Source organism: Ammospiza nelsoni, chromosome 15 (assembly GCF_027579445.1).
Source record: "Ammospiza nelsoni isolate bAmmNel1 chromosome 15, bAmmNel1.pri, whole genome shotgun sequence".
Classification (NCBI taxonomy): Eukaryota; Metazoa; Chordata; class Aves; order Passeriformes; family Passerellidae; genus Ammospiza; species Ammospiza nelsoni.
Genome location: NC_080647.1, coordinates 19,725,323 through 19,749,671, shown reverse-complemented (window position 1 = coordinate 19,749,671; position 24,349 = coordinate 19,725,323). Strand labels below are relative to the sequence as shown.

Genomic DNA, 24,349 nt, shown 5'->3' with positions numbered 1-24,349 from the left:
AGGGTCAGACGAGCCCAGGCGTGTTCCACCGGGTAATATTGGGATCATATTCTAATACCCTAACCACAGAAATACAGAAATTTAAAGAGAAAACAAAACCCAAAAACTTTACCAAAACTAGTCAACTCCAATTACCCATAACCAAATCACCAAATTCAATAACAAAGAGCCCACGTTCAATCTCTTTAATGAAACCTCTAAAATTATGCAAAAACACCCCGCTAAAACTAAAAAAGCCCTGCCTCTAACCAAATAAAACAGAAAAAACATGTCTTGTAAACTATATGAAGTCATTAACCTAACACGTCAGAACCACAAAAATATAAAACCTTAGTGAACACCAGTATGCAATACACACTACCCTCATCACAACATATAAAACAAAACCTATTTCTATTACTTACCTAACACAAATATCACAAAATTAAACTGTAATAAAACCTAAAAAACCTAATTAAAAATAAAATTTTAAAATTCTGTTTTAACCCATAAATTCATATATTCTAAACATGAACTTCCTCCAAAAGAAATATTTAAAACATCCCAAAAATTCCAACATGTAAAATAACTAATATAAAGCTAAAAAACATAAAACAATTAAACACCTGACCTCAACTATCTAGGACCATCTACAATAAAACTTCTTAAGGAAAACCCCAACAAAAACCCATTACCACCTCAACAATACACCACCAGCAACACCAAACAACTCAAAATACTGCAACTCCCATCCAAAAAATACTCCATTAACTAAAACACCAAAAAATATTCAACAAAACCCACTCACCCTTCAACAACCCCATTTAACCTATACACAAATCTGAAACAAATAAAAATTAACTATAAACTACCATACCTTAAATAAATTCACCATTAAATACTACTGCACCAAACTTATTAAAACTCCAGTACAAACTAAAATTCAAAACAACAAAATAACACACCACTATTAACATTACCAACACATTTTTCTCCATTCCTCTAACTAAACCTTGATTTACTTTCACTTGAAAACCATATAATACACCTAAAAACCAACCACATTCATCCAAATTACACTAAAAAAAAACTCCAAAACATCTACAGTGAACCAAATTAGATAAAAAGCACAGCAAAAATATGTTTAAAAATCATCCAAATTCTCCTAAAAAACAATTTTACTATCAAAAAAAGCAAAATCAAAAAGCCTACTGAAAAGATCCAATTCCTAAAAATAAAATAACAAAAGAAACAGCACAAAATTCCCACCAATATCATAAAAAAGTCAGAATACCTCCACCAGACAACAAAAAACCCCAACCTATAAGAAAACTCCAAACCACCTCAAAAACAAACACTAAAACACAAATATCGCTGTCACCAATGCCACATAAAACAAATAAATTGTTTTCATCATACAGCACACTCTATCAAAAACGTAAATCGCCCTAAAACCTTGAAAGTAATTACAAATTAACCCCAAAATAAAACCAGTAATCTCTAACTAACAAAAATCACCAATTAACTTACCTGACAGTGACTCAAACCCACCAAAATAAACACTACACCACAAACACACGCTAATAAAAGCCACCACGACACAATTTAAAAACTACTCTCTACTTCATGCTACGACCCAAAAAAACCATTGTAAACCCTAAAAAATAAGTCCTTTAAAAACATAATACCCCACCAAAAAAAAATCTAGCAACAAAATAAATTTTAAAAACCCCTTATCATAAACACGTGAACCAAGAACCATAACATTCAAGAAGTAGACCATATCCTATATCATACACCAACTGCAAACAAAATAAAACATCACAATAAATTCCTAAAAACTACTTCAAAACCACTACATAAAAGAACTTTCAAAAATTAAAACCCACGCTGCCGGCCCCGGACGGAGCGCGGCTCCCGGCAGGAAAGCGGCTCCTCCGGCGGCTCCTCCGGCACGCGGGGCCGGCGCCGCCCCGGAGAGCCCCGCCCGGCGGGGCCGGCACCGGGCCCATGGGTACCGGCGGCGCCCGAGCCCCGCGCCCGGAGCGGACGGCACCGCCCGGGCCTGCGCAGCAGCGCCCGCGCCGCCTCTGCCGCCCTCGGCCGGCCCGGCCCGGCTCCCCTCGGCTCGCACCGGCGCGGCTCCGCCACTGCCCCCCTTGGCCGGCCCGGCCGCGCCAAATTCCCCGTGCGCCCCGGCAGCTGCCCAGGCCGTGCCAGCAGCGCTCCCGAGCGGGAACGTTCCGGGCCGGGCCGCGGGCACAAGAAGCGCCCTCCAATGCAGCGGCACAGCCCCATTGCAGCCCTGCAAACGCTGCCAGAGCTGCAGCTTCCCGCAACCGAACCCCGAAACTGACGCCACAGGCGGGGCTCAACTCACTTCAACCAACCCAAGGGCAAATAAATGTGTTCTCCCCTTCAATTTCATCCCCTATAATAGCAGAAAAAAGGGGTTTTCCTCAAATGAAATCCTTCAAATGATGGGGGAAAGGGGGATTTTTACTTCAATTCAAATCCTTTAAAAGGAGGGACAACAGGGCAGCCCTCTCATCCTTAGGATGACGAAAATCGGTGCACTACCCTCAAATCAAACCCATAATACGACAAGTATTTTTCCACTTCCCCTTAAAATAGAACACAGGGATTCCCTTTCACCCTTTTGATACCCCTAACACCCTGGAAAAGACAGGTTTTCATTAAATCATTACCCTTAAAACCACAAGTGAAGGTGGATCCCCCCAGTTCAGACATAGAGACATAGATAATAAGGGAAGAGAACTTGCTTTTGCTTCCCTGAATATTTTTTTTTTCCCCCCGGGGCACCAGGGAGGGATCGGCAAGATGAAATTGAAAAGAGAAAGGAGTAAAGTCCCCGCTACAAATCCACATAGGCTCACCTGTTCGGCTGCTGCTTCCCGGCACAAAGCTTTGTCCCTTGGCACTTCCTTTAGCTATGCTTCATGTTTCCAAGTGTGCATCCAGGTGCGCCCCCCAGACCCAGTGAGAAGCTCTCACAGTCCTTCCATGAGACAGCCCCGAGAGCCCCTCATAAACCTCTCCACTCAGCAGCTCCATGCAAAAGAAAACTGAGGCAAACCCTTCCCCTAAAACAGCCTCCCCCCGGCAGGAGCTATCCCCTCATCATCCTCACACTCACACCTGGGCTGCTTTGAGCCCCATCATCCTCACATTCACACCTGGGGCTGCTTTGAGCCCCATCATCCTCACAGCTCACACTTGGGCTGCTCTGAGCCCCCATCATCCTCACACTCACACCTGGGGCTGCTCCGAGCCCCCATCATCCTCACAACTCACACCTGGGGCTGCTTTGAGCCCCCATCATCCTCACACTCACACCTGGGCTGCTCCGAGCCCCCATCATCCTCACAGCTCACACCTGGGGCTGCTCTGAGCTCCCATCATCCTCACACTCACACCTGGGCTGCTCCGAGCCCCCATCATCCTCACAGCTCACACCTGGGGCTGCTTTGAGCCCTTATCATCCTCACAGCTCACACCTGGGGCTGTTGCCACTCTCCAACAGCGCCTCTCCCTCTCCAGCACACAGCCCACTTCTCACAGACACAGGCTAAACAGAAATCTACTACAGGTGTTGGCTTTTCTTTGTCTGGTTACGCGATTTAAACACGTACATGCATTAATGGTCATTGAGGGAAAGCTTTCCAGTGGAGAAAGCAGTCATTTTGGTAGCACACTTTGATACACCTTCAGAAAAAGCAGAATCAGCGCCAACTCCTAAGACCCCTGCTGAGGAACCCAGCCCTCCTTGGGACATCCAATACAGCAGACCTCGAAAAAGGAGGGGGACAGTTAAGCTTGGACTGGAAAAAGAATATATGTACACCAGCCTTTAAAAAAAGCCTTCACACAGCAATAGTTGGAACCAGTCACATTTCTTCTTTCCTTGCTTTCTGTGATTACATAAATATGAAGTAAAAAAAAAAAAAACACATGAAACACAAGGCAGAGCCAGGATTTTACAGGTAGATTTTGGCAGTCTGGATGACAAGCGCCTCTTCCGGCACTGCGACACGATTTGGGGACTGGCAGAGAACAGAGGCAAAAGGTGCCAGAGAGCCCTTTCTATTCCCTTCAGCCCCTGCAGCTGTTCTTATGTTTTCAGGGCACTTGCCTGGTTCATTCCTAGATAAAAAACGTTATGGCATTATTTTCAAAACTACTACTCATCTCTAGACAGAGTTTCCTACATTGCTGTATACAAATGAGTGGATAGAGAGTGGGTTTCTTTCCAAATGAATTCAGAGACAAAATCCTATTCTTTACCAATACCTATAAAAATGAAAAACTTGACAGGTTTTAGTATTCTACATCTCCCTGTGAATTTTGTGTCAGCTTTGGGTCCCTCTGGGGACAGCACATAGCATGACCCCCTTCCTCGTCTGCCACCCACCTGCTCCTGCACCGCAGTGGGGCTCCCTCTCCTAGGGACCTTGGGGTGCCCCCAATGGCATCAGAGCCCCGAGTCTTCACCCCCTTTTTCTGACCCCCAAAGAAGGCCCAGAACGAGTCAAACTGCCCTGGACAGTGCAGCACTTCCTTCAAGCCCTTTCTACCTTTCCACAGGTACATGCCTCCAGAAAGGGACTCTGTTGTAACAAGAAAGGGGGGACAGCCCCAGAAGGGTTGAGGTTCCTCCCCAGCCTCACTGTCACGGGCTAGGGGCAGCGAGAGGGAGCGGCACAGACGGCGGGGACAGCACGGCGCAGAGCGGGGGCCGCTCTCAGCGCGATGCCGAGAAAGCCGCAGCTCCGGCGCGGTCGGGCGGGGCGTTTGACCGGCACGGGGGGATCCGCCGAGAGCCTCTGGCCCCGTGCGGGGACTCCTGCAAGGGCCGAGGGGCGCCGGGCTTCGGCCCTCGGGGCTTTATTCTCCGGCACCCCGAGCCCCGCGGCTGTGGGGCAAAGAAGGGAGAAAGAAGGGAGGACGGGAAGAGAGGAGCAATAGCAGGGGATGAGAAAGGGCAGGGAGGGAGGTTGGGCTGTGATGGAAAGCGGGACGGGAAGGGAAAGCCCGGGAAGGGGGTAGAGGGAGGTGGACAGAGGAGGGAGAGAGGTGGAATAGAACAGAGTAGCGGGGTAGGGACAGGACAGAAAGGAGCCCGGTTTGGCGGGGGGAGGGAGAGGCAAATGGGGGAAAGAGAGGTAACTAAGGGGAATACGGGCACGAGGAAGGACGGGTAGAGAGAGGGACAGGCGGGGAAGCCTCACTGAGCCCCGGCTGCACCCCAAGCCCACCCCGGCTCCCCGCCCTGCCCGGGATGCTGCGCTCGGCGGAGCTCGGCTCGCTTCGGAGACACTTGGCTAGAGTCGGCTCTTCAGCTGAGTTCAGCTATTGCCGGCTAAACTCGGCTATTAACGGCTGCATTCAGTGGATTCGCCTCTTTGGCACAGCTCGGCTTGGCTGAACTCAGAGCCGCTCTTTGCGTTCGGCACAGCTCGGTTCGGTTCGGCTGAACTCGGAGCCGCTCTTTGCGTTCGGCCAGCTCGGTTCGGCTCGGCTCCCTGAGGGCGGCGCGGGCGAGGCTCTGCGCGGGAAAGCGGCGCCCTCTCACGTTGAACTCGCCCAGCTCGGGGCTCTCCTGCTGCCGTGTCCCGCGGGCGGCCCGGCCATCGCATGGGCACGGACGGGAGCGGGGGGTTAGGCAGAAGCTCATTAGGGAGTGACTGCACTTGCGCTAATTAATGGTCATTGAAATAAACAGGGCAGGAGACTTCTTCTCCTTTTAATGCCTTTATTAGAAGTGATCAGCTCAAGATTGGGCAGCTCGACGGGTCTGCAGCCTCCGTTGTCTCCCAGGCTGACGAGGAGTAGGAGGATATGGGCAGCTTTGTCCACTAGCGGCAAAGCTGGGGGTCCATTCCTGGTGAGAGCCTTTTTGGGCGTGACCCCTGGTTTTCAACTCCGCAGTCTCACCCCCCTTCAGCTCCCGGCTTCGGGACAACTCCCACTGTCATTGTGAGAGGCCACAAAGGTCTCCAGCATCTCCGCAGGCTCAGCACTCCATTCCTCATGTTTAGACATCACTCCAATTTCTCAACTCTATACTGGGTCGTTGTTTAGGGGGTCTTTTCAGTGTGTTTGGAATAGCAGCTTCTCATGGCATGCTGATCCCAAAGTTATTTTGCATGTCCCCCTGTTACCCTGTTTTTTTAAGATTTTCTAAGCCTTCTGATGTTGACATTCTTGTAGTGAACTTTCTCACACACTTTCTGTAAATAACTCATTGTTTTGCATTCCTTTATGGCAGAGGAAAGAGTTGATGGACTGTTGGTTTGACCAGTGTCACTGCAGAGGTGCCACTGTCACCTTCCAATCCACTGTCACTTTTGTAAAACTATAAATATTGGAGTCAGAGAATAAAACTTCCCTTTTTTCCTTCACCTTCAGAGCGGTGGTGTGCTTGTGTTCTCTCGTGTCCTTCAGCGACATCCCCCCCTACGTCTCTTCTCCTCACTGTCTGGGGAGGTCCCCGCCCTTCACTGTCTGAGAGAAGAGCCATTAACTCAGCCCCAGCCAGGGCTTTTACTGATACAAAAACAACTATTAACGACAATGACTTGTAATTATCATAACAAACAATTAATACTTTAGCAGCACAGCAACAGTGGTCTGACTAGCTTTTGTAATCTTTTTCTTCACAAAAAATATTGGCAGATTTTTTGTTTATAACAGTCATGAGAGCAGGAGGCTGGGTTCCGCGGAGCTCGGTTCGGTTTGGCCGGGCTCATAAAATTCGGTGGTTAGCTTTGGTTCGGCCGACCTCGTAAAGTTCGGCTGATCTCTGACTGGTGCGGCTGACCTCGGCTCTGTTCGGCTGAACGCGACTACATTCAGTTCTGTTCAGTTAAATTCAGCTAGTTCATGTTATAGGTTAGTTGCGGTGGGGAATGAATCACCGACTAATAAGTCCAAATAACATGAAATTTATTAATTGATAGAGCAAGCGATAATAGGCAAAGTCAGTGCCCCGGGCGTGCTGGGCGACAGGAGAGTCTCCGCTCTAACACTGTCACACTCTTCTGATTTTCCGTGGAGTTCTTATACAGTCCTTCTTCCAGGCTGACGTGTGAAATAAACAAGGGCCAGGAGACTTCTTCTCCTGTTTAATGCCTTTATTAAAAGTGACCAGCTCAGGATTGGGTAGCTCGGCGGGGCTGCAGTCTCCCGTCGTCTCTCCCAGGGCGACTCAGAGGAGGAGGAATGTGCAGCTCTGTCCACCAGGGGCAGAGCTGGGGATCAGATCCTCTTGGGAGCCTTTAGGGCCTGCTGATCCCGTCAGATGGTGCCCTTCCCATTCCGTCAGCTTGGTCTCACCGCCGGGGTCAACTCTCGTGGCCAGGGCGAGAGGGTCCGAAGGTGTTCCGCGTCTCTGCAGGCTCAGCATTCGGCTCCTCACGTCCAGACATCACTCCAGTCTCTCAACTCTTAGGTGGCTCGTTGTTTTTGGGGTTTCTCCGTGGGTTTGGAGTCGGGGGTTCCACAAAGCATTCTGGTCTTGGGAGTCACTTTGCATAACCCCCCCCACCCTCTCAGGTGTCTTCACTATTCTGAGAAAGGTAAAACTTAGCCTCGGGCAAGGTCCCCACCCAGGAGAAGGGCCATTACCTCGCCCCAGCCAGGGCTCTTACTAATACAAAAACAACCATTAACGACAACGACCCGTGATTACAATAACAAAGGCAGCAGCCCAGCAGTAGTGTTAACTTTTTCTCACAGAAAAAAATATTAACCGAATTTTTGTTCATAACAATGTGTAGTACTCTGCATATTCTTCTTTTGTGTTTAGGCGGTCATAGTCCACCTCCTGGGGTCTGAAGATGAAGGTTGGTAATTTTCCTTTGTCTGATTCCTGGAATTCTTAGGCTCAATCTGTTGAGTTCCTGGAATCCTAAGTTTACTGAGCGGATAAACTGATACTCTGTTATCAATCATAGCAAACCCCCCAGCCATATTAACAGTTTATTAGACAGATAAACAAATGTTTGTGAAACCTACCGTCTTTTGGTTTCATCTTACTTATCCTTTAAAGTCTGGAAATTTACTTAAACAAACTAGAGGTGTTGCAACAGTCTTACTGGAATTACTTTGTCAGCTCTGATGAAAAAACTTAAAGTTTTAACCCATTACAGTTCAGCTTTTTGTCTGAACTCACCTTGGTTCAGAAATTTCGGCCAGATTGGGCTCTTCAACTACACTCAGCTCATTTCGGCTACACTCATCTAGATTCGGCCATTTGGCCGAGCTCAGCTACATTCGGCTCGCAGATTCCCTAATGGCACCTCCTAAGGAATTCTTCATAACACAAATAACAGACTCTAAAAGGCTTGCGGGTTTTTGAAGAAATATAATTTTAACTCAACTCTCAGGACAGAGCTGGTGGCTCCTTTAGGACAAGAATATTTACATGTAGAAGCAATGCCCTCATTTGCATCTTGTTTTTATTTAACCCCCCCAAAATTCCATATCACAAGCAATGTGCAGTTCTGGTTTTCCCCCCCCAAACACTATTTGTGCAAAGGACCTAGGGAACAGCACACAGTCGTGATTCAATTGAAGAAATCCTGTTTTGCATTTCAAAGGTTCTGCTTCCGGCACTGCGTGTTTGCAGACCTGGACTGCCATGCTCAACTACCCTCATGGCAACATTCAAGAACAAAGTATCCCAATAAAACTCACCTATAATCAATGAGCAGAAAATCCTTCAGGGTTTAGTTCCATCTCTCAGCTGTTCCTAGCGGAGGTAAAATGGGGTTTTGTTGCACACTGCAGCAAAAGCAGTGATGGATCAGGGCTTTTTTTTTTTTTTTTTTTTTCTTAATTTAAAAAAAGGGTAATAAAAATAAGCCAGGTCTGATATAAGTGTCTTGAAGTGCCGTTCAAGCCTTTTAAACCCAAGAAGACCATCCTGATTCCCAAGTCCAGTCTTCTATTCATACTGGTTTTGGTATCATTAAATCAACCAGATTCTCCAAGAAATCATCATGACTAAACCTCTGTCTCCTCATTCTATGCACTTATACCCCATGAAGCTCTGCAACCATTTTTTCCCATCCTGTATTAGAGAGAGGATGAATATTAAGGGCACACACAGACACAAACAGTCTTTCTGGTTTTCAAAAAGATAAAAATGCGTGTAATAAAAATTACTTAAGTAATATTGTCTCTCAAACTCTTCAAGAAAAGGGAAATTGGAGCTTTAATGTCCCACTGAGAGATGTTGAATAAAATCTTCCCCCTGAGTTTGCACAGAGGAATAAAATACTGATTTTTCTGACCAGACAAGGTAGGTCTGTATGAGAACAGCTCAGGAGGCTTTCACAGCTCACGGTGATGAGGGCAGAGCACAGAAGAACATTAAAGATGAATGTTAGTCCCCTGAATTAATGCCCTGATGTAGACAAATTTTTTTGCTAAGAGACATAACAGTTTCTTTCCTTTGTTTCTGAGTCTCCAAGTCACTCTGTAATTTGCAACCTCCACCAACCTGACACAGGTAAGTGACATATCCGGGTCCTGTGCTCCAAGCCACATGTCCCCGATGTGAAGGGAAGTCAGGAATACAGAAGCAGCTGTGGAAGAAAGATAAGGAAAAAATCAGAACAGATATTCTTCTATTTCCCCACAGTATTACCAAGTCAAGCTGCTTGGTACCTCCAGGATTATGTTTTAAAAGAGTTCTCTAACTCTATTCCTAGCTGAAAAATCTGGAGTGGCTTTGCCCATGCAAAGCCAATGATCCTACTCACAAGAAGAAACAAACCCGTTTCCTGTTAAATAAAGCAGTTTGAAATCTGACCTGTCAGATGCTCTCACTGATCAGCAATAGGGATCAGCATCCAGGCCCATGTGGACTTGGTTTTTTTGCTGACTATTTTCCCTCTTGGAATTATTTTTCTTTTGTACCTTTTGTTCCATTTTAGTCCCTGAAAGGGAAGTTTCTTAGAGGGTGTGGGAGTGTTGTAGTATCAGAAAACCTCCCAGTGTGACCACGCTCTTTGCTGCCCACCCTTGCCCTCATCCCACCAAAGACAGCTTCTGTTTAGGGCAGCCATGAGCCTGGGTGGATATGGGAGAACTGATTTAATGGATTAAAAAAGCCATGGAATCTCCTAATTTCTCCCATCACTGCCTCATAACATGAGTGATAAGAACAAGACAAGTCACCTGTCTTGTGCACATCCTCTTCCACCATTGCTGATAGGTACAGAGATTTCACAAGCTTGTGGAAGGTGCTGGACAGGACCTGCTCCTCCATGAGCTGAAGCATGATGGAACTGAGCCCACCAAGCTGCCTGGAGAGCCCGGCTGAGGTGCTGCTGGCCTGGCAGAGCCAGGTGTAAAGCTTGAAAAGGTCCTTCCTCAGTCTCATCCCTGAGCATCTTCCGCACAGCTGTTGGGTGTGGTAGGATGCGGTTCCGCAGCCACCTCAGCACTGGTGACATGTCCTGCTCCCCGAGGGGGCTCTGCTCAGCCAGGGACCTCACCAGCTACTCAGTGACGGCATGAGTGGATGCACAGGTGATAGCCACTGCCTCACCCCCACCTTCACTGGCTCTGAGGGTCTCCCCTCTCTGTGTGGAAGGTGGTGCTGGGAAAAGAGGGTCCCAAAGGGCAAGTATGGAATTCAGATGGTCTCTGCTTTCTCCAGCTCAGACACTTCCATGTCTGCAGCAGTGTCATCTTCTCCCACCTTGTTCCATTTCCGAGTGTGACAATACACAGGAGATGAGGCTTGAGGTTTGTTCTTGCCCTTAATATTTTCTGTAAGAAGATAACCACCACCAAAACAAACATCAGATACTCCAAAGGATTTTCCTGGTACAAAACTGTGCAAATAAGGTGCTTTCCTGTGTTGATTCAGTTGTTACAATGGCAAGTACCGCCTCGTTAAGCAGCCTCATGGAGCCTGCGTGTTTCAAAGGGGCTCCAGGAGCTCCCAGGGACTCCAGGCTGGAACCCTGCTCCAAACTGGATCGCTCAGCCTGGAGACCAGAGAAGCTCCTGAAGCCTGGAGCAACACAACCCACACATGCAGTAAGTTACAGGCATCACTCCAAAAACTCTCTTTAGGTTTTTCTGAGGAGTTCTGAAGGGTGAAAAAACTGTAAAGGGTGAAAAAACTGTAGAAAAGCTAAAGCTTTTACAGAATCCCTTAAATATATGATACTTTCTTAACGATACAGAACATTTAAACAAACATTTAAACAAAAGCGTTAATGTGCACCAAAAGCAGCTGCTGCAAAAAAAAAAAAAAAAAACAGCGTTGCTTTAGGACCTCCCACTCCCAAGTTCGTTATACTTTTTGTTCACAGAGAGAACAAGAGAAGTCACACAAGTCTTGGCTTTTTTTCCTTTCTTCAAAACTGGTGACAACAAGAGACGCCAACTATTAACTTCTGCTTGCTTTATGTATTTATTGTTTTTACTTACACATTGCTTTCAGATTCCCATCCAGAATGATTCACAGAATGACTCACACCTTTGAGCGCAAAGCCTCCAGGCACTGCTTTTTCTCTTAAGATTTCATTTAAAAAATACTCTTTTTCAAAGCCTGACTCGAGATTTGCCACTAAGTTTCATTTTAAAACTCTTTCCCTTCATAAATTGTGTTTCTCCAAAGCTTCCAAATTGTTTCAAGGTTTGAAATAACCACAAGGAAGATCTGAAAAATGCCTTTCCATTTCCTTTCTTCCTCCCTCAAGGAACATCAGTCTGACAGAAGGCATTAGGACTACTTCCAGAGAAGTTTGCCTCATTGAACTGCTGGTCTTTAACAGCTACAACAAAATACGTCTTCCTTGAAGTATTTCAGCACTTACTGAGCAATTCTTTGTTTTGGTACTTCTGAGCCAGGGCCTGCAGGTCGTTCTGCAGCTGCAGGTCTTTGCTGACAAGACTCCACTTATGCAGCAGCAGCAGCTCCCTGCTGGAGAGGACACTGTCATTTACTGTGAAACACCTCATCTCACTAAAAGCCTCCACAACAACAGCACAGTATTCCAGCACAGAGATGAGGGTGCCAAACAACTCAGTCAGCTTGGCCAGATCTACGTTAGTCCTGTCAAAACACAAGTGCCATGCATGCTAATTCATCAGTACTGCTCTTAATCCCAACTGTCAGAATGGCCAGGAATTAAGGATGAAGGACTTGACAACAACTGTGCATCACATTTTACTTTATTCCCCATGTATTCAAACACATAAATCCTCCTGTCAAAGAAATCTCATCCAAATTCACTACTCAACACACAAACTGAAGGTGAAAAGAGCCATCCATCTATCAGAGATAAATCTTAATAAAGATTTCTTTTTCTTAATAAAGAAAACTTAATAAAGTTCAAACTGGGCAGAGGATGAAATGCAAACCGACTAAAACAAAAAAACAAAATAAAGGACTTACCAAATATGTTTGATTAACGTGACCAAAACACATAGAAATTCATTTACAAGCTTATTAAGAAGTAGTTTGCTGTTCTTCTGGGATTGATTCTTGTTTTCTCTTGTCTCTTAAATTTATTACTCATAGAGTATGGAGTAAGGAAATAATTTTATTTATCACCTTGTTCTCCAGAAACCTGAAAAACAAAACAAAACAAAAAAGAAAACCACATTTGAAAGGCAGATCCTCACCAGCAGCTGGTCCATCACCTACAGGGGACCGTACTCTAGTGCACTTTTGGTGCACTTGCCTGAACCTGTCAGGGCACTCTATGTATGCAGAAGAGATGTTTTTGTGAGGGAGAGGCAAGGCAAGGAGGAATGTTCTAGACAGTTCAAATCCATTACTGTGCTGCTTCCTGTGCAACAGGTCCTGTGACAGGATGTGAACAGAGAGTGCTTGAAATTTAAAAGGTAAAAACACCAGCACAAGGTGCCATTTTGCTTTTTCAGTTTTTCAAGGAAGTGATTTCCAAATCGCAAAGCCCCCCCACCATCCTCCCTCCTACCACAACGTATGAGCATCTTGCTTCTGTTTTCAAAACCACAAGGAACACCTCAGAGTTCAGCAAGTTCTGCCAGTACAGCCCTTGGTGCCCCCTATTTCCATGTCTGTCACCTTTGCTTTTATCCTCAGCCACATAATTCTTCTACTGTAGACAGGAAAACTGTTCCCATTTCTCCTGTACTTCTCTGGTTACCTTTTCTCTAAGCTGTTCATGACCCATGTGAGGAGGCTGTAATCCTCTATCAGCTCATAGGCAGCTCGGGTGACACAGGCAGCACTTTGCAGTATCTCCAGAATACGACACTGAAACAGAAAATGTAACTTGTTCTTTTATAGTCAGGATCTAATTATCTAACTTGAAATTAGCAATTTGGCTGCTATCTGATCAACTTCAAAGTAAAATAAACACCACCTCTTCTCAGCAGCTCCAGGGAAGGAAAGACATTTTCCCTTCAAAGCTTCATACCACAGGTGCTGCTCTTACAAGAAGTATTCAGGTAGCAAGACAATTTTATCTTTTTGTCCAAGGTTTTGATACCTGAAATACTTAGGGTGGATGCTCCCAAACCTGAGAGCTCTTGGCATGTGAGTTTCCCTCCTGCTGAAGCACTGTTCAGGTAATAAATGCACTGGCTGGGGAATAGAGACCCCAAAAAAAGAAAAGGGACTGTAGCAGCAAAACCATGGCACCCACATGAGGCTCCATGATGTCAGGAACCTGTTCCAGTTTCAGGGGATAAGGATGGGACTGGTTTAGACACAAGCAATTATTTCCCCCTCCACACATACACAAAACCAACAAGGAACAGATTTTCAACAGGGCCAAGGCAGAGTCAGCTGTTCCTTTCTGTTTTGTACTTGAGATCTCGAAGCCATGCAAACCTTTGTAGTTTGGAGTTTTTTGGAACTTTCTTTTTAAATTCTTACCTGGGAGCCCTTGTCACACAAAGGAGTGTTGAGAAAGGATAGAATTACCCAGAAAACCCTCTGGTAGTCATAAAGCTCATAGCAATGTTTGTCACGCAGCCCTTCTCCAAGAAATCTGAGAATCCACTCTGTTTTGTACGGGAAGCCACAAAGAAAAATACCACCATCAGACATTTCCAAAGAATACCTGCTCCTAAGAGCACAAAACCCTGGTTCCTTCTGAATGCCAGCTCAGGGCTTACCACAGCTTGTTCTGGACTTCTCGTTTTCCATTCCTATCAAATTCCTATCAAATCACTAACATCCATCAGGAACAGTCAGTCTGAAGCCCAAACATGCAGTGGAAATAGAATTTTAGAAGTTCCTGTTTCTAAAATACTTCAGTTGAACTCAAAGTTGTGGGATTCACATTCTCTGAACCCGAGAGAAGCAGTGAGAGAAGCAGAGAAAAGAATGACAAAACAATTCTTATCTCATTTGCTGCTGCTGTGTTGTGCTAAAGTAGAATGCAATATGGAGATTGTTTACCCAAAGTGATGGTGCTTTGTTTCCTTGGCCTATCAGCTCCAAGCGCACGTCCAAACTATTGGTCAGCAGACAGTCACAAGATTTTGTTGAGTGCTTGTGCGGTTTCAGTTTAGATGTAGTGTAATATAGTATAGAATAATATAGTATAATAAAGTAGTTAATTAGCCTTCTGATATCAATGGAGTCAGATGCATCATTTCTCCCTGCCACAAGGGTCACCTTGTTTTTACTATACAAAGTTACTAATCAAAATTTAAAGAGGAATTGTAGCTAGCTGGGGCAGAATATTCTGTTTATTGTGCTCACAGAGCATACACAGCACAACCCATTGTGCGTTAGTATTAAGAAAACAATGAAACCCCCACAGAAATACCATTTTTCATATATAAAACATAAGAAAGATGCTTCCAATTAACTATCTATGGAGAATGAGATTTCATTGTATTTTTACAGCTGTTTTTAATACATTTCTGAAGAATTACTGGATACCTAAAATGGGACTTTTACCTCAAAATCAAAACTGTAGAAAAGCTGGAAAAAACATGGTACTTTCCTCAGGTCCAAATACTGGCATGACAGAAGGAATCTGTTTACCTTTATGTACATGTGCTCATGTGCCCCTCTGGAAAGAGAAAAAAGTTGGCACTACGGGGGACAATTTTCCCAACCCACAACCATGCGCGACAATCCGTGGAAGCTGTAGCGAGTGTGCAGTGTTCCAAGATAGCAGAACAGTCCAGCAACTGCAGAAGGCCTTTGCTCTGAGACTCACTCGATTGCTGCACAGCCTCCCCTTCTCTTCCCCAGAATGAAAAGCTCAATCAAGAGTGCACGAGCACAAAGCAGGTGAGGAGATCAACACTCCCCAAGGCTCTGTTTTTCACCCCAGAAGTGACACATGCAGCAAGTTCCAGTACCTGGCTTCAGGATCTGCTGTGCCACATGATCAATGTAGAGGGTCAGGGAGAAGGTGGACCTGAGGTTTGGCTGCCTGATTCTGTCCTGCACAGCATCCAAGAAATGCAGCAACTGTAAGAGCCCAGGGAGAGAAGCCTGAAGCACAGGCCAAATGAACACAACAGGAGCACCAAGACATCAATCAGCTTCCAGGATATTTCATGCGCCATACAGGTAGGAGCCCTAATTCAGCAAACCTGAGGGTTTGGCGCTGTCAGGATCAAAACACCCAGAAACCTGTGTAAAAGAACCCGAACCAAAGCTGGCTAAAAGCAGCCCCTGGCAAGGACTCCTTAAACAACTTGTTAATGAGGAGGCAGGGAGTGATCCAATACTCACCAGCCCATCCGGCCAAGGTCAAAGCTCTCTGCCCGCTGAAGATACAGCAAGCAGCAGGGACCTTTCTCCCACTCTCCAGCACAGACCTGTGAAGCCAGAGAGAAGTTTACAGAGTAGAAATAACCAGAATACGCTCTCTGCTTCCATACACTCTCTGATCGGTATTCCAAAGGAAAGCCCCCATGGATCAGAAGCAATCATCTCTCATTTTTCCTCTAGAATCATCACTGCTTTGCCTTTCTGTGCAAGTGTTTCTTTCCATGTCCATCCATCCCCAGAGCACATTTAATCCATCTTTTCTTCCCAGGTGCAGCTCTCCAGCACAAATGCCACTTCTCACAGACACAAAGCAAACAGTCATCTGTGACATGTTTTGGCTTGGAAAGTAAAAACCTTAGTGCAACTGGCTACATTATTAAAACATATAGATGCATGGGTGGTCATAGATGGAAAGCTTTGCAGGAGAGAAAACAGCTGTTTCAATAGCACACTTCTATACACCTTCAGAAAAATCAGAATTAATAGCAACTCCTAAGACCCCTGATGAGGAATCCAGCCCTCCTGGGGACACCCAATGCAGCAGACATGGGAAAAGGATGGACAAAGTCAAGCTTGGAGTGAAAAAAAGAGAACATAAATACAGTAGCCTGTAAAAAGCCTTCACACAGCAATAGTGGGGACCAGTCTCATCTACTCCATCCTTGCTTTTTGTGATGACATGAATATGAAATAAAAACACATGAAACACAAGGAAGACCTAGGATGTACCAGGTGTTCGTTTTGGCAGCGTGAATGACAAATGTCTGTCCATGCACTACCAGCCAGCCCCGTTTCAACCCATCCTTAGCCCAAGCCTTCCTCGCCTCCCGTTTCCCAGCGCTCTGCTCAGGGCTTTGGAGCTCACGCTCTCTCCTCCAGCAGCATCTTGGCACTATTTACAGACCCCGCCCCGCCCCTCGCCCTTCCCTCGCTCGGCAGCCACGTCCTTCCCCCGCCCCCCAGCGGCGAGGGGCAGGGCGCTGGCTCGAGGGCTGCAGTACTGCTCTCTGTCCAAAAGGCGGCAGCACTGTCGCCGGCCACAGCAGGAGGCTGCCCCCTCGCCTTGAGGGAGGGGAGGCAAAAAAGAACAGGGGATCGCCTTCGAAAAATCCTCAAAAATAAATACCCCAAAAAAACCTGCACAAAAACTAAAACCTCATTAAACTAATGATTGTTGATCATCTGGCTGAATCTATGACACGTACCAGAAGTGAAATTTCCCCCCATTCACCTCAGTGTTTTCACCTTCTCATCCAACAGCCTGAGCCTCTTTGAGGCTGCTGTCAAACGCCTTGCCTTGAAAGCTAGAAGTGTTTCAGTTCACCCGCTAAGAAACGTGGAAAACAGCTCAAGTCAATTTCAGAATTGCCCTGAGCAGAGCCGGTGTTTCAGTACCCAAAATTACCATTGCCAATATGTGCAAGAATCACCGTTTTATTAGGCAAACATTTGAAATATGGTAGCAGCTTCATCTTCTTGTTGTTGCAGTCCTTGGAAGTTTTGCTATTTACTGAAATGGGAAACAGATCAAACATGAGAAGCTTAAGAATCCAAGCTCACTGGCCATTGTGTAAATAGCAATTGATGAATTCAAGGTACCATTGTAACATACAGAGTGGCTCTATGCAAGAAAATGGACGTGTCGTCTTTCACGGGGGCAGAAAACCTTTCTACCACGTGAACTCTGGGAGTCATCCATCATGCCTCAGTGTGCTGAAGCTGTTCAGAGAGCATCACGATGGGTCTCTGTGCCCATGGCACTCTCAGGGCTCAAGGGAGCACATAAACTCCCCACCTTACAGACACGCAGCTAAAGCCCACCAAAAACGCAGTTCTCCAGACAGCTTAGTGAAACCAGCTAGGAGTTCCCAGCATCACGCTGGGTGCTTCTGTCCACAGATGGCTTTGCTTTTAATGAATCCAGAACAGAGCTGCATTTTTCTAGTCTTTAGCTCTACTAAGATATTTTATTTAACATGGCGAGAAAAAATTTGTTTTGACAATGATAAATAACAGAGGGCATAATGTGCCTTTTGCTGCTACCTTCTTTTGCTGCTCCATTTTGCTTGCTTTGTTCTTGCTTTCTGTCAAAGAAACGCTAGCAAAATACCTCATCAAGTCTTGCTGTGAAGACAGACTGCCAGAAAGGTAGAGAAACTTTGAACCTTTACAAGACCCTTGCAGCACATGTCTTGGTGAATTTCTATGCAGATCCTTTCTTCCAGCAGGACTTTTTTGCACTATTAGTGCACATAGAACTTGTTATAAATTATCAAATCACCAGCCAAATTTATAAAAAATTTAACAACAAATTACCAAAAAACAAATAGAATTTCGTGCAACATCCACAATCAAGACAGCATCAGCCCGGCATCAGACGCTGGGTGAGACCAAAGAGTCAACCAACAAAGTGGCAGTATCTCCTCAGAGGTCCACACCAAAGCCTTCCACAGTACAGCTTGTATACAGTTTATTCTGCCTGAGGCATGGATGACCATATCTTTCTATTCATTTCTTCGAATGCAAATCCATTTCTTTAGACAGACCCAGGTTTGCAGACATGAAGTCTGGAAGCAGGCAGAGCTGGTTTTCATATGTAATATCTTGATATCGGTTCCTGTAAGCTCATCATGGTATGTCCATGTCTTGTGAAACTCCTGGAGTTATGAGCCAGGAAGGCCTCCATGTTTATCTCCCAGGTGCAGAGTCTAAGGAAATCACCGATAATGGGCCAAGGCAGTCCTATTCAGACTTAAAGCCAGCTTGATACAATCTTGGTGTTGCCCAGAAGTAGTTATAATTTGAATAGGACGCTGCTTCTTGGCTGGGGAGGTTAGTTTGTCTGTTTCACTTAAAATGTCTATTCTATTACATTTACCACATTCTATAACTACATACATTTCCTTATACAGCATGAATTAACTCTCATATTTCACAAACTGAATCCAGTACAAAAAAAGTGACTAGAGGAACCGTTCTCTTTTCATTTGAATGGTGATAAAAATGCATATCAAATAAAAGCATTTTAGAACAGCAGGAAAATTTTCTATGTAGCTATCAAATCATAAAAAGATGTATATTTATAGTTTGGGTTCCTTTCGGCATTTACAAGAATTCCAGACAAAAAACACAGCTTAGTAAACTGCAAATCTAAATTACAGTATCTTGAACAGTAACATGAGGATGGCAAGAGGAAGAAAACCAAACAGGAAACCAAAGGAAGCCAGAAATAAGGCACAACCTCTCCTCCTTTTCTGCTTACTACAGTACCTTAGAAGTACCTTCAAGTGTTGTTACAGACACATAAGTAGAAAACTGTGCCAAGAACAATTGTGGAAAACTGTGGAAAACCGTGCTATCCCCACAGAAACATAGGGTTTGCTTTCACGATGATTAAATCTGCATGCAATGCGTACGGTAAGGGTATGTTTTGTATATTCAAAAACAATTTAAAACTATTTCCAAATTGAAGGGACTGCTTTTTAGTTGTTTTGAATTACATTGCTAAATATGGCACATGTTAAAATACTGCAGACATGTGGTTCATTTTAGAGTTGCCAACTGCGACAGTTCTAGAAGTTGTTGATCTACCTCGAAGTCAGCTGCCTCACCTTCCCACAGTCCTTTTCTACCTAGCCAAAGTAATGGGCCTCAGCCCAAGGCCTTCCTTTTGTAAGCTTCTAGCTCTATGCAGCAGCAAACCACTACTTTCTTCTGTGCCAAGACTTTAGGTAGACGATTTGCATCTGCCCTCCTTCCAGTGAAACCTAATGGGGAGAGAAAAGCCTCTCAGAGATGTTCAGTCATTCCATTTTCTAGACAGGCCAAATCCAAAGAAAAGCAAGCTATGGCATTGTGTACTTGCTCTTACAAAACACCTGCTGCCCTCTGACAATCAACTAGCAGAAAACCAGCCAAACTGAGACTTGAGGAAAACAACCCTTTGAAGTGAATAATGGCATGATAAATAAAGACAACACATTTCCAGGCTACCGAGATATTGGAAATGTCAGCAAAGGCTTGAGAGCAAAGGCTGAACTAATGGGGAAAGGTTAAAAGAATCCCAAGAAAAACATGACCAAAGGTTAAAACAATTCCAAGAAAAACATAGGCAACTAACCTGTTGAAGCCTTCAGGAAATCATTGGCCGCTGATTTACATAGGCCATTCAAGTTCATTTACCTGTGCATCTTCCACTCCTTTTTCACCTGTCAGCATCACAGGGTGAATTGTGACCATGGAATCACAATTCTTTGGATTCTGTTCTTAGCTTTAGGAGAGAAGTACAGCAGCTGAAGTACCTGTTACTGATGTGATACCCAGGAACACAGAGTTGACACATTTCATTCAAGTCCAATCACAAATAGTAACACTAAGAGGATAGGATTGGCCTCTTTTCATGACGTTTTTCTTGTTTTACAGCCTGCTCTGATTCTGGTGAAACTTTTTCATTAGCTTCTCTCTAAAAAGGAGAAAGTCCAATTAAATTTCCCTCCCTACTGGTGCAGGTTTACCATTCAGTTTTTCGAGCCTAAAAATGGAATTGGAACTAGCATGACTTACTGTGTTTAAAGTGTCTGGTCTGTTCAGACAATCTCAGGTTGATAAAAGCCTAAATGCTACTGGCTAAAGAATACTCTGTTTCCCCCCAGGACCGCATGCATGCGACTTAATCTAACTTTTTGTAACCATCTCCAGTAATACAAAATCCAGTCATACAAAAAAGGCACAGATAGGAGGAAGAATTATTGGACCATTTAGGGAAGCAACCTTCTCACCTTCTTTTGGAGTGAGCATAATCTGCTAGCTGAAGTAACAAACATGAGGACAGAAATCTCCCTACTACTGAGAAGTTGCTGACAAGGGAACCACCTAAGCTCTGTGACTTTCCCCTTTCCATTCATTGGTCAAGCCTAGCAGCCTAAGATTTACGGGGTCAAAGACAAATGCTAATCTAGTCAGAAGTCTATGAAAGGTCCAAAAGGAATTGGAGTTCTTCTTAGACAATGGAAATGGAACCAGAGCTACCAATCTGCTTACTTGCAACATATCCCTAAAAGTCATTCCCTTCTATTCATAACTAATGTATAGCCACCAGTACAATCAAGAAAAGATGAAACTTTCCCCCTTCTTCTTCTTGAACCAGCCAGACCCTTTCCATCATATTTTCTACCAAGTAGCTCACCAATTTCATGATGCATGGAATAACAAAAAGCAATATAATAATGACTACTACTAATAACAAAGCTCCCTTTATGGTATCTTTCAACCATCCAGTTCTTCCCCATCCCTCAAACCATTCATCCAAACCCTAGTCATTCCCAGTCAATTTCTTCATGTTATCTTGTCGTTGTTTGAGTTTCCTGTGAATGGCTGCAGAATGGTCAGAGAGGTTCATACAACACATTCCTTCAAACTCCTCATACTCATGCCCATGTGCCAACAACAACAAATCTATAGCAGCTCTATTTTGCAGTGTGCCATGTCTAATGCTATCTACGCCAGTGAACATCTGATTTAAAATAGTGAAGTTACCTTTAGTTGTTGGACTGTCCAGCATTCCAACTTATTTAAGTGTAGCCAAAGCTTGAGCAGCAGCAACACCTGTAGTAAGGGATGATTTATGCTGGAGCGCCCCAAAACTCTACACAACTGTCACAATCAGGTCTTAAGCTTGTGATTGCTCTTTCAGTTATCTTGCTATGTCCTGCCCTCCAAGTAGTCTGATTCAGCATTTCATGCATGCTAGCAGAAAACATGGTTAGTCTTCCTAAGTAACAAGGACCATCAAACAAATCACTTGGAATTGTGGGTCATGCCCTATCCTCACACATTAAAAAGACACCTGGTGTAAGCTTTCTTACAGTCACATTTGCACCAGCACTTCCAGGATAAGTCCAATTGTGGCAATATTTGGTCACTTTCTGATACCATGGAGAATTGGGATTGAGGATGACAGTATTATTTTTGGGTCATGGGACTAGGACATTGCTCATATAAATTGATTGTGGGTTTAAAAAGTGGTTGAAAAACAGGCAATAATTTTCAGGTACTCATCCTAACAAATCTAATTATTGGAGCTCTAGTCCGCTTTCATTCTGTGATTGTGTTATAATACTGGCTTGGATGCCCTCGCCATTTGCCTTAATCCCTAATCTTTAGCATATGTCCAATTTTGTAACACCACTGGCTATGTTACACCAGTGATCCTTCACGTTTGGTTTATTTGCTTCCAACTCCTACCCATTTTGCAAAACCAATAAGGTTACTTATTGGGATGCCAATTAAACATGTGTGGAAACATCTCCTGGCATGGTTAAGGATAAACAAAAGAAATCCACCCCAGTAGCATTGGCCCAAGTAAGACACATATTCTGTCAATGCTATCTGGACTACAGATGTTGCCACATATCACAAGGAACAGAGAGAAACCTCCAAAAACCCACATAACTAATTTAAGACTATTCTTCATCCTTAACATCAGCAAAGAACCCTTCCCCTATGAGATTAGGGAAAAAATCCAAGCTGATTGTGCCTCTTGCTCTTTGTTCTCTTCTCCTATTCTGTCTCCTTTAGTTCTTCTCCTCCCACTTTCACTTTGTTTGTTCCCACTGCTCAGGTCTAACTCCCCATGTCCCAGGAATAAGTACTCCTTTTCTGCATTCAATGGCCTTGATCTTATTCTCTCTCTCCTTTTTCTTGAGCTCCGAAGCTCGTTATGACGAGAATTCATTATGTCCTTTTTTTTCCCACTTATGGCTAGTGAAGTAATAGGAGAAATTCTTAGTTATAGAAACTGTTACTAATCAACACAGACTGTTGCTCAGCCAAAGCTATGTTAAATTCCTGAAGCCAGAGCAAGAGACTTCATAGAATTAGGAAGAGTTTCTATTTCTTTCTTTTGTATAGCAAAAGGGAGAGTGCATATTAGAGTGGGGCATAGAGTAGGTGATTCGGGAAGTCTGTACTGTGTGTTTAGCTCAGCCAATGGGGCAAAGAAGAATGCGATGCAGTGGGAAACTTAGGATAAAAAGGGGGCTGCATCCCTCAACGACTTGAAAGACCCCATGGGAAATCGCCCATGGCCTCTCCACTTATTCCAATAAAGTTACGGGACTCCTCTGTCTCTTTTTGGGATAAAAACCTCTGCCATCAGGGATTAATTTTCCTAAGAAAATGAGCACTCATCTGGGGTCCTCATCTCACGGCAGTCAGTCAGCAGGATCGCAAGGGCACCCAGCGGCTGCGCCCGGGGCTGTCTTGGCTGTGGTGGGATTTCAAATTTTCTATTTTCGTTAATTGACTGAATAAATTCTTGTTGAATTTTTCTATAAATTTGGCTACCGATTTGATCTTTTATAACAAACTCAACTATTAAAAAAACTTATTAAAAAACTTCACAATTACAGATTTCCTCAGGTGGGTACTACTCATAAAAAACCCACAAACCCCCTATTTTTTCTTATCGAGGTCTCCATAATATTAACAAAAGAGTCTTCTCTCACTAACTAAAAAAAAAACTATTCTAAAAATAATTAACTAAAATTTTAAATTTTACTTCTCTACATTATCAGTTACAAAGAAAGTTACAAAAATAAGAAAAGTATTCTAAAAATTTCAGTGTAAATCTTATTACTCTTTCTTTAAATTACTATTAATAAATTTTTCTTTATACCCTTTTAAAATTTTAAACCTACTTTACCTTTCTCCTAATCCTATTTCACAACAAAAAAACGAATATATTAGTTGAAATAAACACGGGCAGGAGACCTTTGTCCTTTTCAATCCCCTATTAGAAGCAATTAGCTCGGGTGGGGAGAACCAATGGGTCTGCGCTCACACCGCCGCTGCTCCCAGGAGTGACTCTGAGAAGGAAAAGTGCAGCTTTGTCCACTGGTCTGTGGGCAGAGCTGGAGGCTCTGTCCTCACGAGAGCATCGGGAAATTCCCTTGCTTTTCAGTCCAACATTAGAGGTCCTCTGTCTAGCCGACATCTTTTTAGGTTAGGGTGAGGGGTAAAAAGGGTCTTGGTGGCCACTAGATTCTGTTCCTCACACCTGGACATTGCTTTGATTCATCAATTTTGTGTTGGCTCGTTGTTTTAGGGGTTTTTGGCTAGGTTTTGTGAGGGGTCTCTCCCGTTGCATACTGGATCCGATGTCATGTCGACTCGATGTCGCTTCACTGTCTGGGTGTCATCCTCCAGGAAGCAGCAGGGTGTCACTCAACAAAAGGGGGAATTCTTATCCATCAACGACAGTTAACGAAAACGATAGGTGATTACAGTAACAAACAATTAGAACTCCACCCTGGCAGCAACTGGCCCAACCTGTTAACTCTGCAACCTTTTTTAAAAAATGGGCAGCTTTATCTACCCATAACATTAGTAATTAACCAACTACAAACCCACCACACTCTTTAATACATGCAAAAAACGCCACTCACGTTTGTTAAAATTTTAGAAGTTTAATAGTAATGAAAATAGTAATAAAAATTAGGAGAATAAGAAACAATCAAAAGCAAAGAATTACGGACGTCCGGGCGCCTGGCACTCTGCCACAAAGCACACCTTGCTAACAATATATTACCCGTT

General features: G+C 44.3%; 1 long non-coding RNA gene across 4 annotated transcripts; it reads right to left on the bottom strand.

Moving 5' to 3' along the window:
* Positions 1 to 5,797: 5,797 nt before the first annotated feature.
* LOC132080209 (uncharacterized) lies at positions 5,798 to 15,806 on the bottom strand. Of its 4 annotated transcripts, none has more exons than XR_009419524.1 (7): positions 15,719 to 15,806; positions 13,895 to 15,451; positions 13,161 to 13,270; positions 12,422 to 12,596; positions 11,841 to 12,079; positions 10,186 to 10,782; positions 5,798 to 9,590 (listed from the first exon to the last, which is right to left on the bottom strand). It is a non-coding gene; the product is annotated as an uncharacterized LOC132080209 (long non-coding RNA). The 4 variants fall into 4 exon arrangements; XR_009419521.1 differs by having other exon boundaries at positions 11,841 to 11,947; XR_009419523.1 differs by having other exon boundaries at positions 11,841 to 11,944.
* Between the last annotated feature and the right edge of the window lie 8,543 nt (positions 15,807 to 24,349).